The following is a 17,458-nucleotide window of genomic DNA, read 5'->3' on the forward strand; positions in this document are numbered from 1 at the left end:
ATAGTACACGATATATTCTTTTTATTAAAAAAAAATTGAGAAAAACCATTGGCAGCTCTTTAAAAAGTTAAACATAGAGTTATCATATGACCTAACAATTCCACTGGGTCCTTTACAAAGAATGGGATGGGAAACTGGTTTCCATACAAATCACCCAAGCATTTAATAGTCACATTAAACCTGTTAAACAAAATGTGAAATATTCACACAATGGAATATTATTCAGACAAAAAGGAATGAAGTACGTAAATATTACAGCACAGATGAACCTGGGAATCATTATGTTCAGCAAAAGAAGCTGGACATAAAAGGCCATGTAGTATATGATTCCATATATGAAATATTCACAACAGGCAAACCCACAGAGGCAGAAAGCAAGGGTGGTTGCCATGAGCTTTGCGGAGGAGGGAATGCAGAATGGAATGGAGAATGGTTACTTCAAGGGTTACGGAGTTTCCTTTTGGGGAGAGATTGCTCTGGAATGAGACAGTGGTGGTGTACAACTGTGTGAATTACACTCGAAACACTGAATTGTAAAGTGACAAATTTTATGGCATGTGACTTATATCTTAATAAAGTAAAAAAGAAAAGAACTGAAACATTATAAAGTCAAAGTCCCTTTGACCATCTCTCCTCACCCAAATCCCCACGGGGTACCAATGTTATCGGTTTCATATGACTCCAGTCATAATACTTATCCCTCACCACGCCTAGCAGAGGTCCTTGCACCCGGCAGGCATTTAGGCATTTGTTGCACAATAACTTCCTACAAGGGTAAGATAATACTGTTTCGTTCTCTTTAGGATAACATAGATCCCTTTGTAACCACCATCACACAAATTCATCCATTTGCGGATCAGGTAGCTTCAGACAGACAGTTTATGTTAACACCACGCACGTCAAGGGCAATAACCAAACAGCACAGCACTTGCTGGCTCAAAGCTCACCAACCACAAACCCAGTTAACAGAAAACCTTGATAGGGACATCCATGCAAATAAGGAGGCAGTTTGCATCTGTCCCCTCGGTTTACAAAGGATTTGGAACTGAAACTGGGTTTGGCAAGGCTATTGCGCTGAAGCCCACAACAGCAAGCAGTAAATAAGACCAGCAGCAGGCCAGATTTCTAACCTGGTCAAGTCCAACTTAAAAAGAAGTCTTACAGAGTCTCATAAAAGGACTCACTCCCAGAACACCACAATACTGTATTTCTAGTCTTTTTTTTTTTGCAGAGGTCTTTATAATCAGGGGGTGCACAAAGTCACATGAACTAACTTTTAAACACATACCACCGGGCCTCATCTCTCAGAGGTTCTGATTTATTTAGACCAGAGCAGGCTGGCATCTGTATTTTCTAAAGTTCCCTAGGTCTTTTAGAAACAATGTTAGGAAACTTCAGGAAGAATGGGATGGGAAATGGGTTTCCAACACAAATCATCTCAGCGTTCATGTAACAATCCTGCTAAACTTACCTGTGCTGCATGCTGAGTCCCTCAGTCATGTCCGACTCTTTGTGACCCGGTGGACTGCAGGCTGCCAGGCTCCTCTGTCCATGGGATTTTCCAGGCAAGAATACTAGAGTGGGTAGCTATGTCCTCCTCCAAGGGATCTTCCCAACCCAGGGATTGAACCCAGGTCCCCTGCATTGCAAGCGGATTCTTTACCATCTGAGCCACAATAGCTGCCAATCAGAAGATGTGAGTGTATTCCTATTTTACTGAGGAGAAAACGGACACTCAAGGGTTCACTTTTTAAAGTCAGTAACAAGGACAGGGCAGCACTTCACAGTCCTTACAAATGCATCACATCTTCCTCGCACAGACTCTCCAGACTCCTTTTATGGTCCTGGAGCTGTGAAAATGTGGTCTGGTAGTGCAAATGTGGTTGATAACTAGTTTAGGTCATTTCACTTGGGACTTAACATAATGGAGAGTAACTGCTTCACTATCTTTGAAATGCTTCCCAATTTGTGTTCCCTTGTTAACGCAGCAGTTTCTCATCATGTGCTCATCTATAAAGTGCATCCTTATTTCAGCTAAGTTTGAGGTGGAAAGGAGGATGTGATACGAGAAGCCCGAGCCATGGAAGGGGAAGTAAAAGAGAAGCCCAGCCCCGCTGGCCTTCTGGGAAAGGAAAAGGGCAGAACAGGTAGACAAAGACCCAGGCCCCATTCACACACCCGCTCCTCACACACAGTCCTTCTTGTCACCAAAACACGGTTCAACTCAGGGAGCAATGGAACTTAAAAACCCTGAGACTCCCTTTTCCCATACAGTACATGTGGGTGGCCTTCAGGCTCCTGAAGCTCAAGCTTCAGCTCTGTGCCAACATATGGTATGGAAGCAAGGGACTGGAGGCAGCAGCAGGCCAGAAAGAAGAGGTTGGGACAGTACCACCCACTCGCTAAAGTCCGAGCGTGGCATGCAGGGCATCGAGAGGCTGCTGAGAGACGGGTGGGCCAGCAGAGGTCTGCAGTTGGCGCAGAGAGGCCTCAGTGAACAGGGACTCTGGGACAGATGTCGAGCACCGCCACTCCACAGCGGCTTCCTGCACGTCGTTCCCAGAGGACAGACACTATGAGTGACAACTCAACAGACAACGCCAGGATACTTGCCAAACTAGATAACGCAGCAGAGGACACCACACAGACACCAATACGGATGGCCACACAGATATCCTCTTCTAACTCACATGAAGACGTAACAAGCGTTCTCACGAAGCAGTCAGTAACACGTGCTGAACATCAACTATTTGTCACACACTGTCCTAGGTTGGTGAAGACCTGGAGATAAATGATGCAACAAAATCTCTACCTGATCAAGTAAGACTTGGGGGTTTAGAAAGGGAAGGGGGCAGAGTTCTGAAGAATGAAGGATTTACTCAAAAAGCTCTGATTAGGGAGCTGAACTTTGAAAAGATTCAAAGGATATTGTTTATCTGGAAAAATTAAACTATTAATATGGCAGTTTTTAAAAAATGGCCACAAATTCTTTGACATTCCATCGACCAAGAAATTTTGAGTCGGTGCTTCCGTCCCTTGAATTTGAGTGGGCCTGAGACTCCTCTGATCACTAGATTTGGCAAAGGTAACACTGTGTGACTTCAAAGATGACGTCCTTTAAAAAAGGCCATGAAGTGTCTATCTTGGCCACTAAGACCCTCACTTTCAGAGCCCCTGAGCCACCATGTAAGAAGTCTGATTACTTAGAGGCTGCCATGTTGGGAGGAAGCCCCAGATTTGTGTAGAGGCCACTTGCTGACACTCTTAGTCGACAGCCCCAGCTGAGTGAAGCCTCTGAGTCATCCCAGCCCTGCTGACACTTTTCAGATTTCAGTTCCCAGAAGCTGAGGGAGCCTTTGCCATTCAAGTCTTCACAGCTGAGGTGCCAGATATTTGGGAGCAGAAACAAGTCCTTCCCATGCCCTGTCTGAATTTTTGACCCATAGTATCTGTGAGCAAAATAGTGGTTGCTTTATGCCACTGAGTTTTGGGCATGACTTATCATGTCCAAAGATTTATTATGAAGCAAAAAAAAAATTGGAACAACAGATGAGAACTGACAGAAAACCAGATCAATGACATAAAAAAGATATGAAGCTATATTTTCTTTGATTGCCTAAGGCTGGTTTGAGAGAAACTGTTATCATGGGGGACTAAAGAAACTGGAATACTCCTTTGATTACTAAGAATATCTAGTTTATCTACAGCTGCTACAATAGAAAATGCCTCAGTTATTTGGAATCTTAGCAGCCCAAAAAAGCATCAGGTAAGATACCACACTCCTGTGATGATTTTCAGCATGGGGCTAACATTCATGTGATGCCATTCAAGGTTGCCCAATGACTCATTTTTGCCTATTTTCCTTGGTGCAACATGTATAATAGCTATTCAGTCACTTTGCAGAATGACTGCTAGGGTCTGAGGAGATAGGGGAGAGACATTCCAGACAAACCAAAGGATCACGGTGAGGAAAGGGACTGAACATGGGGTTCTGGTGGTGCCTGGAGGCTCATTCTTCCTCCTTCCCCATCTACATACGTCCCTTCTGCATTCAACCGCCTGTACCTTTAGACCTTAGAGAAGCTGCTCTCTTTACTGGAAGCATTCCTCTCCCACCTGCGTGATGAGCTCCTAGTCATTTTTCAAAGCCCAGACCCGCTGTCGTTTGTGCCGTGGCTTTCTCTGTGGCCCCATTTTAAGTGAAATGAATCCTCTGATCCACTCTCCTGCAGCACCTTCCACTACCCCGAGTACAGAAGAATGCTCTCCATTATATTTATTAAGTTTAGATGTCATTTTCTTTGATACACTGTGAGCTGCCAGAGAGAAAGGATGGTTCCTACGCATCACTTTACTTCTTGCCTAAGTGCCTGTGTGCCCAACACTGGAGGTCAAAACCAAACTGCTGCCTTTGAGATACCCACGTAATTAAGAGGAGCAGTCTAAAAACACAGCCACAGCAACATCCTAAGAGCTGTACAGAGGAATGGGGGGATGATTTGAGGAGATACATGCCCTTCAGGAGGGGACCTGGGAGTGGCACAATGTAGGTGGCATTCTAGGGAGGTCTTGCAACTGAATTGAGATGAGAAGTCTGCCCGGGGGAAATCTATGGAATTGGAGCTAAAAGGTCTCGGAAAGCAACTACTAAGTAAAAGGAAAGTCTGGTCAGGTCTGGTCATTTATTTCCCTCCCTATTGCTGGAGATTCCCTGGTCAAGCTATTCTAAGTAACCCCTGCCCCACCTTTTTTCACACCCAAAGCCATTCAATCTTCCCAGTTGTATTAAAAGCAACTATTATCTGAACAAGCAATTTGTTTAAAAAAAAAATGAGTCTTTGATACATGAAAATGTATTCAAACCAGTCCAAATTACAACAAGGGACTACTTTTTCATTTGTCAGATTGTCAAATATTTTCAATAATTATACTACCTGTTATCTAAGAAGAATCAGGGAAATCAAAACTCCATCCTTTCTGAGAGGCAATTTGGATATAACAAAAACCATGCAAATAACTCCACTCTTTGAACCAGACATTCCATTTACAGGAATTTTTCTTCAGGATAAAAGTCTTTGCTACAAAGATCATCGCATTGTTATTTAAAAGAGTGGAAAACAGTAAACTACCTAAAGGTCTAACAACAGAAGAGTCAAACAAACATAGGACTGCGATAACTGTAACTACCATTTACAGAGGGCTTACAATGTGCCTAGCATTATCATATTTGATACCACAGCAATTTATAAAGTAGTTATTGAAGTGAATGCTGAGTGTGACTTTTCCGGTTGCACCAGGCTGGCAAACAGAAGCCACAAAGGAAGGACAGCAGTCAGTACCTGAGGCTGGGCTCGTTCGAGACTTTATTCAGAAAGTAGAGAGTGACACCTTTTGAATCCAACCCCATCTGTGCCCCTGCACTGCCCCTCCCCCTCCCCGGCCCACAGAAGGAGGGGCAGAGACAGGAGAGGGGCGCTGGATCCTCTGACCTAGCGCGCTGTGTCATCCTCTGGGGTGGAACTCCCCCTACTCCCACCGTGGGCTTCTCCAAGTCAATCGGTTACAGAGATTACGGGTGCCGCACAAAAAAGAACTGGGGCAAGAATTTTTACAAATTGTAGGGGCTGGTGAACATCTGCTCAGGCAGCTGACTGACAGATCTGCCCTGGATCATCCTAGACGGGGAAGCGAGAGACGGAGTGAGAAGGGGCATCAACGCTGCTTCCCCACGTCCGGCCTGAATGTGAGTCCCCTCCGTCAAGGAGTCCCATGGACACTGAGGACCTTAAGCCCTCTTGACAGGTTCCCGCCCAAGACAGCTGTCCATCAGGTGAGTGGACTCCAGCTGTGGGGTACCAGGAGAGGGAGCGGTTGGCCTAAAAGAGACCAAAAGAACACACCACCGGTTTCCTCTCGGCGCCTGGAGAACACACGGTGGGAAAAGCCTACTCTCTAAAGAGCTTACAAGCGTGGGGAGTGCGCACAGGCAGTGCTGGTCGGGCAACCAGCAGATGCCATCAAGGAGGACCCAAGGGCAGCCATGTAAGGGACACTTTATTCCTGGCCCTCTCCCTCTAGTCCATCCCTACGAACCAACCACTGGAGCCGTGACAAGAGCAGGGAAGAAATACGCCAGACATACTTCTATATCCTCTCACCCCCAAACTCTCTGAGGTGAGGAACAAGGAAGAAGAGTAGAAAGATAAACCAGATCTACCTTTTCCCACTTCACACCCCCAGAGTCACAAGTCTGGACAGTACTAGGAGTAGGAAAAGCTTTCAACTAGATAACAGTGGGATTTTACAATGATGGACTTTCAACAACCCAGAGTGACCGAGAAGCTTGTGGACTCTGCCCTAGGTCTCATCAGGGATCGGGCCCCTGGAGAAGTGCTCCCCAACCTTTTTGACACCAGGGACTGGTTTCGAGGAAGACGATTTTTCCATGGACTGTGGTGAGGGCAAATGGTTTTGGGATGATTCAAGTGCATTACATTTATTGTGCAATTTATTTTTCTTCTTAATACACTAGCTCCACCTCAAATTATGAGGCATTAGATCCTGGAGGTTGGGAACCCCTGCCCTAGAGGAAATGGAGATTTTGACAAAGCACAATTGGGAGCTTTGACTAGACGGGGGCAAAAGTGTTCATGTTTACACTCCTCTGAGTTAAAATTATTCAATTAACTGGTTAAAGTTATCATTGTCTCCACTTCACAGATTATGAAATGAAAGCTCTGGAAAGATCAAGAAACTTGCTCAGGGCTTCCCTGGTAGTTCAGTGGTAAAGAATCTGCCTGCCACTGCCAGAGATGTGGGTTCAATCCCTGGGTCAGGAATATCCTCTGGAGAAGGGAATGGCTACCCAGTCCAGAATTCTTGCCTGGAGAATCTCATGGACAGAGGAGAGTGGCAGGCTGCTGTCCATGGGGTCGCAAAGAGTTGGACACGACTGAGCAACTAACATAACACTTCTTTAAATTTCATACACTAATGACTAATGAGAAAGAAGGAGAGAGGTGATGGCATATAAATAATGTGGTCATACTTATTAAAAGCTAAACAAATGGCTTGCTAGACAAACTCACTGTTGGTCAAACAAAGAAAGGAATGGGACACAGAGCAGACAGCCTCTGTAAGAGTAAGGGCTATATCCACATTTTAAACAATTTAAGCAAAATATCCAGTGTTGCTAATGTGAATTATATTGATTCCAAAGTTAATCTGTAAATTGTTTTTTGTTTTAGTAACTGTAGAAGAGCTGTAAGAAAACATTTTCTACATCATAGTTTTTGTTTATAGACATTTGGGTAACATGATAATAGAGAAAAATTAATTCAACATCAAGAACCCATAAAAAATGTTTATAAAGTGTCCTTACATTACACATGCTTGAGAAGCTCTGTGTTATGACACATTAGGGCTTTCCTGGTGGCTCAGACAGTAAAGAATCTGCCTGCAAGGTGGGAGACCTGGTTCAATCCCTGGATTGGGAAGATCCCTTGGAGAAGGGCATGGCAACCCACTGCAGTTTTCTTGCCTGGAGAATCCCCATGGAAGGGGGAGCCTGGTGGGCTGCAGTGTACGGGGTTGCAAAGAGCCAGACACAACCGAGCGACTAATCATAGCACATGTGACACATTATGCCTAAGCAACCATCAAAGCCATGTCTTACAAGACTATTTGAGTCACAGGAGGTATTTTCAATACTATATTAACTTAAGCATACAAAAGGTGGCACAGTCTTGCTCTGATTCTGTAAAATACACAAATCACATATAAACATAAGACCGACTAGGATATACACTACAATGTTAACAGTGTTTATGCTACAGCAGGAGTATTACAGGTGCTTTTATTAATGTCTCATAATATTTTTTATTTATAATAACTTTATTATGATTAAAATTTAATTACCAAAAATTCAATTTTACAGCCTATCCCAAAGTCTCCACAAATTGCTGCTAAAAGAGAGGAAAAAGAAAAAAAAAAACACACCACACTTTCAGTCCAATTCTAGCTCAAGCTCTTTCTTCTCCAAAGAAATGTAACCAACCCTGAAGTAATATTTGTTCAAAACTTAAAAGCATATAAAGTCCTCTGGTGGCTCAGAAAGTAAAGAATCTGCCTGCAATGCAGGAGACCTGGGTCGGGAAGATCCCCTGGAGAAGGGAATGGCAACCCACTCCAGTATTCTTGCCTGGAGGATTCCATGGACAGAGGAGCCTGGCGGGCTACAGTCTATAGGTCGCAGAGGCAGATACAACTGCTACACTAAAAGCATAGAGAGTCTTGGTCAACCAGTAACTCACTGTGCTTCAGGAACCCGGGCTGCAAGGATGGACGAGGACATGGTACACTCCAGAAGATACCCCCCTGGGGAAAGCACAGCGTAAATGAACAGTGGTACTAAGGCACAGTGACAGAGGGGTTCCGTAACTCATTCTGATGGGGCCGACCACGCAGGTGAGGCTGCCACAAGGGGACGCATGAACGGAGAGCTAAGAATGCATAAGGAAATAGGTGCAGAAAGCGGAAATGGCAGATTCTCCAGCAAGTAAACTCTAAACGTGTGTCTTCTGACCACACTATACCAACCTCTCCTGGGCTCTTATAACACTGGTCTTTGCCATTTGTATTGTCTACCATTAAAATCCATGCTGCTTCCCCAGCAAGACTGTAAACTCTGAAGGGAATACCATGGACACTGTAGACCCATTATTCATTAATGATAGTATCTTCAGATAGACTTCTAATGGGCACTGAAGTCAACATACTGTAGCCTTTGTTGGTATGCAAAAAATTATACATCTATTGAGACTATATTCATATTTTCCTCGAGAAAATTACATCAAAAGATCAAAGTAACAGATTCATTCCTATAGTCCTCAAAAGAAGATTAATCTCTTTACTACTGTATATAAAACAGCCCTCTCCCTTGCTCTTGTAAGTCAGCCAAGCTCCAATGAGTATGTTTCTCCAAGGCAGGCTAAGGAAAGATATACAGACTGCCTTTCCAAGAAAACTTTGCAAGTGTACTGTGGTGATACTTAATGATACTTAAATGCTGTGACTTACCAGCTAGGGTGAAACTCTCAGATGATGTTCCACCTGATAACAGAATGAGCCTGTACTGCCTACAGCTGTGAATAACTTGAAGTAACATACATGTCTAACCAGGGGAAATGTGTATATGAGGTATGGTATATTCACACATTTTTTTTTTCCTTTGTTTTCACATATATGCTTATAAGACTTATGTACATGTCGAGAAATTTACTTTAAAATATTCCAGCAAAGAAACAGTAAAAGGGACAGATGAAGCCAATAAGATGAAGTCTTGATAGTATCTGGAACTGTGTGTGTGACCAACACAAAAGTAATAAGCGCCCCTTCAAGCCCATGAGGGTTTCTAGATACCATTTTTACTAAAAGAATTCTTACAGGAAACAGCTAATTCCAAGTCTGGACCAGAAATGTACAAGATAGGCCTGGAACATCTTGTCGTTATCAGATAACAAAGAAACTATCAAATGTTAGTCAGGTGAGGTCAAAAGGATCCAGAAACCAACTTGAACAGGCTCCCACCAGCTAAAGATAGTGCAAGCTGGACATGAGTAAGGACAACAACCAGAACCGGTTTAAATATATCAAATGTGCATAAATATGTCAGCTCATAATGCCACTCCAAAACACCTTAATTAATCACTTTAAATGTTATTACATCCAATATTTTGACAACTGGTAGGTAAAGAGAAGCAAACATAACCTGGGGGTGGGGGTCGGCGGGTGGGAGGGCAGTGGTAAAGCAAAAATGACAGTGACTTTGAACGTGCCTTGCTCACAGCTGGTGCTTACACCATACTGTAAAGGCACATAATCTCGCACAGGGAGACAGACAAAAGCCCAGCCTGAGAGTCCAAACTAGAAGTGAAAAAAAGTGCCACAGAAACAAGCCAAAAGGAGGGCTCACTTTGGAGGGGCCTGGGAGGTAGGAGACATCAGAGCTTTAAAGGGTGACCACTCACTTGGAAGTTTTTGCGTTTTAAGTCATCCTCAAATATGGGTTCCAGAATCACACATTAATTTTTATATCCCTTATCCCACAAGGTTATAGCTTCAGACAAAACCCCATGTGGTTTCACTTCCCTTCCTTGAGATCAGGTGACCCTTGGGATGTTCCTTTTGGGAAAAAAAAAAATAACTCCTTACAATTGGATGTAATATCTAGCTTGGGAATTCCACTTACATTCTGACATTGTAAACTTCAGGCCTAACTCAAACTTGAAAGGGATGTGAAGACAACCATGCTCATGTCCTAAATGCCTGTGGAATGGTTAAGAAATATAAACAAACATCAGACCTTACTGCCACATCCCTCAATATTAAAGACCTACTCTAGCCTAGACATTATGCTAAGTTTTTTTTTTTTTCCCCACATGTTATTCAGTAAATTCTCAAACCCAGAGAGGTAAGACATATTTTGCCAATTTTTACAAACAAGGAAGTAGACTCAGAACATCACCTCATTTGCTCAAGGACTCAGAGTCCCTTGAAATGCTAAGACAGAGGTCTGAAGATAAACAAAGTCAACACACCACTGACATTTCACACTGAAGGAGTGGCTATCTGACAGGCAAAAACTTACTGAGTTAGAGTGATGTTCTTCATTAATAAATGTCATCCTACCACCTAAAGACTACTTTTATAGACTATTCTCAGCTTTCCACTTACTTCTCAATCCTCTTTTTGATTTCTGCTATAGACTCCTCCAGTCTGGATGGATTTCCACTGCCTCTCAAATGCCATGTACACTGCCTACTACCTACTACCTAGTTTCCTTTCTAGGTCCAAATCTTTTGAGTTCAACTCACATCCCCACTTTCTATTCCAGGAAGTTCTTCAATCTTTTTCCAGGCTAAGAGCACTCACCTCCAAGAAACCTGTTGTCTGGACCACACAACTCCATATAAGGACATTGCTCTGTTTCACATGTATATTTCTGGTATCTGTAGCCTGTAAATTCCTTGAAGGCAGGGTTTAGTACTGATTTATCCCCTTTGGATGGTAAAAGATACAAAATACACTCTATAAACAAGTGTCAATGTTAGTTTGGATGCAGGCAATTAGCCTGCTCAGGAAACTGTAGTCTCTCAGCATTTCTCATAAACTTGAGGTTACCATAATCCATTATTCCCTTCCAGTTAGAGAAAGGCCAGCTAGAGTAGACAGCAACATCAAAGCTGTTTCATTAAGCAAAGCAGCAGGCGTGCCTTCCTGATTTGTACAACTTTACTCCCTCTGGTCCTTAGATCCCTAGAAGAACATTCCATTATCATTCAAGGCTGTGGAGATTCCATCCTGTTTTTTTTCTCTTGGATTAGAAATAGTAGCAGCGCCAAGGACTAACAAATGAGGAGTTTTTTAACATGTGGAAAAATACAAAGAGCAGAAAATTTACCATCTTAGCCATGTTAAAGTGTACAGTTCAGTGACATTAAATATTCACACTGTTGTGCTAACATCATCAACATCCCTTTCAAGAACTTTTCATCTTGTAGAACTGAAACTCTGTACTCATTAAACAACAGCTCCCCATTCTTCCCTCCTCCTAGTTCCTGGCAAGCCTCTATGAATTTGACTCCTCTGGGTACTTCATATGAGTGGAATTACACAATTTGTCCTTCTGGGATTGGCTTATTTTACTTAGCATAATGTCATCAAGGTTCATCCATATTGCATCATGGCCTTGTGTAAAAATTTCCTTTCTTTTCAAGGATGAATAACATTCCACTATATGTATATCCACACTTTATCTGTTGATAGACATATGGGTTGCTTCCAAATGAGGAATTCTGATCCAATGCTGGTGACAAGAAGCTCAGGAGACTGGCCCTGGAATGGAGCAGTCTCTCTGATGCTGTGACCACAAAGAATCAATCCAGTGATTAGGACCACAGAACACAAAACTGTTAAAAGGAATTTCCATATGGTTCTCTCTCCTAGGAACTGGGGCTAGAAAGAGCTTTTGTTTAAATACTAATATATTGGAATACAGCTGTGGCTGCCTAGGATGGTCTAAAAGCAAATCCTGAATTCACCTTAGTTTCTGCAGACCTCCCTTCTCCCCTGTTCTTTTCTTCCCCTCAGCTCTGAGACATAATTGACACATAATACTGTGCTAAGCTTAAGGTATACAACATGCTGATTTGATACGCTGCATACATATCACATGCTGATACGATTTGATACGATTCATGTGCGGGCTTCCCTGGTGGCTCAGATGGCAACGCATCTGCCTACAATGTGGGAGCCCCAGGTTCAATTCCTGGGTCAGGAAGATCTCCTAGAGAAGGAAATGGCAACCCCCTCCAGTATTCCTGCCTCGAAAATCCCATGGACAGAGTAGCCTGGTAGGGTACAGTCCACGGGGTCTCAAAAAGTCAGACATGACTGAGCAAGTTCACTTTTCACACATGCTGCAATATGATTACCACTGTAGCATTAGCTAACACCTTCATTTACATCACATTCTTTTCTGTGGCAAGAACCTTTAACATACACTCTCCTAGAAATTTTCAAGTGTACAATGAACTAAAATTATAACGCTGCACATCAGATCTCCAGAAATTATTCATCTTCTGATTTGAAGTCTGTACCCTTTGATTAACATCTCTTTAATTTCCCCACCCCCTGGTCTCTGGTAGCCAGCATTCTACTATTTCTTTAAGTCTGGCTTTTTTATATGCCATACATGAGTGAGATCATACAGTATTAGTCTTTCTCTGACTTATTTCATTCAGTATAATGCCCTCAAGGTCTATTCATGTTGCTGCAAATAGTAGGATTTCGTTCCCTCTCAGGGCTGAATATCACTGTATTGTATGTGTGTTTGTGTGTGGTCACATCTTCTTTATCCATTCATCTACTGATGGACACTTAGATTGTTTTCATATCTTGGCTATTGTGAATAATGCTGCAATCACCAATGTGGTATACATATTGCTTCAATATCCTATTTTCACTTCCTTTGAATATATGCTCAGAAGTGGAACTGCTGGATCATATGACAGTTCTGTTTTTAGTGTGGTGGTGGTGGTTTAGTCGCTAAGTCCTGTCTGACTCTCACGACCCCGTGGACTGTAGCCCACCCTGCCAGGCTCCTCTGTCCATGGGATTTTCCAGGCAAGAATCCTGGAGTGGGTTGCCATTTCCTTCTCCAGGAGATCTTCAGGACCCAGGGATTGAACCCAGGTCTCCTGCATTGCAGGTGGATTCTTGCACTGCAGCCGGATTCTTTAGCGACTGAGCTACGAGGGCAGCCCGCTCCATACTGTTTTCCGTAGTGGCTGTGACAATTTGCATTCCCACCAACACTAAAACAAGGGTTCCCCTTACTCTACACTGGCAAGTATTCTTGCCAATACTTGTCATCTCTGGTCTGTTTGAGGAATAGCTATTGGAGTCGGACATGACTGAGCGACTGAACTGAACTGAACTGATTCTAACAGGGGTGAAGGAATAGTTCATTATGGTTTTGATTAGCATTTCCCTAATGATTCCTGACTGTGAGTTCATTTTCCTGAACTGCTGACCATTTTTACTTCCCCGTCCACATGTTTTCTCTCGCCTACCTCTCCAGTCTCATGGCCCTCCACTTTCATCATCCTGCTGATGGTCCAGCAACACTAAACATGCAGGTCCCTGCCGCCTAGCCTCCACTGTCAGTGGTATCTCTGGCTGGAAAGCTTTCCTCTCTCTGCTTACTCGTAGTTATGGGCATCTCTCCAGGAGGCCTTTCTTTTTCTTCTTTGTAATCCCAGGATTTGAGTGCTTGGCATGTAATGGCTGCTTGATAAATTATTGAACTAAACTATATTTGCTACATTCACATTCTCTGTTGAGAAGACAAGTTTAAAGAAAAATTCAAGGTCAATGGGATTACAGGTAATTTTTATTTATACTTCAATATTGTTCAAGCTTTCTAATGATGTGATGACCTTTCAAATTTTAGAAAAATTTAAGAACACTCTGATCAAGAATAAAGTGGAGGAATCAGTGTACCACATTTCAAGACTTATCAAAAAGCTAGAGTTATCAACAGTATGCAGTACTGAAGAAGAATAGACACATGGGAACCACTGATCAGTACAGAGAACCCAGAAACAGACCAACACAAATATACCCAACTACTTTATGACAAATGGAGAAGGAAATGGCAACTTGCTACCTATTCTTGCCAGAAAATCCCATGGACAGAGGAGCCTGGCAGCACAGTCTTGTCCACAAATAGTGCTGGAGCAATCAAGCATCCACTCCCAAGTAATAATGATACTATTAATATTAATAAAAATAATGAATAAAATAAAAATCTCAATCTAGGTCTCACATTTTAGATCACAATTAACTTAGATCATGGACTTAAGTGAAAAATATAAAATTAAAATATTTGGAAGGAAAAACACAGAGAAAATCTCTGCAACAGGGCTAGGCAGAGTTCTTGTATTTGACCAAAATAATACAACCCATAAAAAGAAAAATTGGTAAAAAGGGCTTCATCCAAATCAAAAACTTCTCCTCTTCGCCCTGTTTGGTAGATGAAAAGACAAGCTTCAGAGTGGGAGAAAATATTTGCAAACCATGTACTGACAAGAACTGATAGCTTGGGCATATACAGAACTCCCAAAACTCAACAGTAGAGCTTCCCCAGTGCCTCAGTGGTAAAGAACCCACTTGCCAATTCAGGAGACACAGGTTTGACCCCATGAGCCTCAGGACAACTGAGCCACAACTACTGAAGGCCGTACGCTCTAGAGCCCGCACTCTGCAGCAGGGGAAGCCACCACAACGAGAGGCCATGAGCTCAATGAAGAGCAGCCCCTGCTGCTGCAACCAGAGAAAGGCTCGTGCAGCAACAGACTCAGCACAGCCAAAAGTAAATAAATTAATAGTTTTAAATATATGTAAAAAAAAGTTTAACTCCACAGTAAAAAACAAAGAATCCAAATAGATAACAGACAAAAGAGTTGAAGAGAGACATTTGACCAAAGAGTATATACAGGTGGCAAATAAACCTATGAAAAGATATTCAACAACACTGGCCGTTAGAGACTATAACCAATGGTGAGTGGTTAAACAAATGAACTGTTCTACATCCACACCATGGAATATTACTCAGCAATGAAAAAGAATGAAAAGAATATTACTCAGCAATGAAAAAGACTAACTAGTGACATGTGCAACAATGTGGATGAATCTCCAGTGAATTATGCTGAAGGAAAAAACCAACCCTCCACAGTTATACTGTGTGAATCCACTTATATAAAACTCTTGAAATATTAACAAGGAGAAGAAATCACAGGTTAAGGATATGGTGGGTATGGGATGGTAGAGGTCAATTTGGAAATGCGGCTACAGTATGTGAAGACAGGCACTCCTTAAAAGCTTCGGTTTTCTTTGTGAAGGGGAAGGCAAGGTTGTCCGCTAAGACTGAAGGGATGGGTTAACTTCTATTCCCAGAATCTAATCCAGTTTCTGGGACACAGATCTTTTAATAAATGAGCTTACTGAACAAACAAGAGTTTTCTTAACTCAGTTGTTCTTTAGAATCAACACACAATTTTCTCCAAGCTAGCCACTAGGGGGCAGTGCTGCTGCCTATCTTTTCCCTTAATCTTTTAACCCAGTGAAAACAGAAAATAACCGGGCAGTATGTGTCAACATGTTTTTTTTTCCTCAAAAAGATATGGTTTCAACTTTACATCCATGCATATGTGTGTGTTCACACGGTCACACACACACAGACACATGTAGACTGGAATGATGGGAGCGCAGTTCCTTCTGCCAGCCTCACTGCAACCATACTATGTCACCCCAGAGGCAATACTCACCATTTCCCAGAGGTCACTTTTTTGGTAATTCCTCGAGGGCACACAGCAAATAATGAACAGACACTTTACACTTTCTTACAGTTGATAACTTAGACAAGACGTTAATGAAGGAATCCCTAAAGTTAATCTTGGTAACTAACATACATGTTCCATAGCTTCAAGTTGATTTTTTTTTTAAACTCCTATACCTACCACCAACCCAAATTAAATAAAAAGTAGATTAAAAAATAATTTTAAATGGTGTAATCTATTTCATAAACTTCTTTTAGCTTTGTTTCAGATTCCTAACACATTCTTATAATAAAGATTTCTCAATCTATATAATACCACATGGCTAACATTTATAACAGAATAAGCAACAGTTTGGAGGTGTGTGTTTAGTTATGGGGCTAGAAAATTTCCTACTTTGGTTCTAGTGAACCTGGGCCTCTAATGGACAGAGGGAGCTGGCAGAGTTCTAACTTAAAACAAAAATTCTCAAAACCCCCAAAGAAAAGAAGATGCAAAGGAAAACTGTTCCCCAGGAGTTTAGGGTTACACAAACCAGCTCAGCTTCAACTAAGACAAGTGAATATCCACAGCAGGGGAGACTTCCAGTCATACCAATGGAACACATCACACGCTAGCCTAAGAAAACCTGTTACCAGTTTGGCCTTATGGTCTCGAGTATGAGGGAGATAAGGAAAAGGCTGAAGTCATCTTGTGACTTGAGGCTGTCAAGTACTTCAAATGAGGGGAAAAGGTGCTTGACCCCAAAGCCTCTGAACCCTGTTATTTTGAGCTAAAGTTGCTTGGAAACAAAAATACCCAAGAAATGGATCACAAGGAGAGTCTGGGTGAGAGAGCTGAAGTAGTTACCAGTCTATGTAGATAAAGTGTCAAATTGCAAACTGTTTCAAAAACAAAGTTTCAAGGTTGTTTAGGGCAGTGTTCTAACTTGACAATTAAGTCTCATTTTTACTGGATACTTTATTCCACTAGCTGGTAAGGTAAGGTATTACACTTTGATTGATAGTCTTCTGAAGGTCTTGGGGCCGAAGATATTTTTTTGTTTTATACTTGTGAAAAGATTAATAGCAACTTACTCTTCTTACCTAATATAAAAATGCACCTTTGCTAATTAACTGATATGGCCCTCAAGGGGAGAAAAGCTTTTCTTCACAGTTACAGTTCTTTGGCTACATGGACATCTCTGAAAATGAGCTTTAAAACTGAGATGAACACTTTATTGTCTCATCCCTACTATATTTAAAATCTGTGTCCACTTTTGAAAGTCATGTGCTAAATCCTTTTTTTTCCCCCAGCAGATGATCTAAATAAGAGCCTGATTTCATTTACATACACACTCACTTGCACTCCCCAACAACACTTCCTTTGAAAAACAGAATGTCACTTCCTCAATCCAGAGGCCAGAAGTCCCTTGGTTCTGATCTGGGGAGCCAAGACAGGAAACTCTGGTAAGCTTTCGCCTCTCCCCCTGCGGACAGCCACGGGCGCAGCTGACAGCGGGCAGGGTCTGTTCAGAGCTCCCTTGATGCACTGCAGCTGGAAGGCAACGGCTCGCTTCC

The 17,458-nt window shown here is 42.3% G+C and overlaps 1 protein-coding gene and 1 long non-coding RNA gene across 5 annotated transcripts in view; one reads left to right on the forward strand and one right to left on the reverse strand.

The window, feature by feature from the left end:
- The window catches only part of GAB2 (GRB2 associated binding protein 2), a 168,659-nt gene that overhangs the window by 150,026 nt on the left and 1,175 nt on the right, over positions 1-17,458 (reverse strand). The gene's annotated exons all lie outside the window — the stretch shown is intronic.
- Positions 11,651-17,458, forward strand: part of LOC133074288 (uncharacterized) — a 32,330-nt gene continuing 26,522 nt past the window's right edge. For 3 of the 4 annotated variants that reach the window (XR_009697153.1, XR_009697147.1, XR_009697143.1), the window contains exon 1: positions 11,651-17,347. This is a non-coding gene — a long non-coding RNA (uncharacterized LOC133074288). The remainder of the gene's footprint in view (positions 17,348-17,458) is intronic. The other variant, XR_009697138.1, reaches the window with a different exon arrangement.

Source organism: Dama dama, chromosome 2 (assembly GCF_033118175.1).
Source record: "Dama dama isolate Ldn47 chromosome 2, ASM3311817v1, whole genome shotgun sequence".
Lineage (NCBI taxonomy): Eukaryota > Metazoa > Chordata > Mammalia > Artiodactyla > Cervidae > Dama > Dama dama.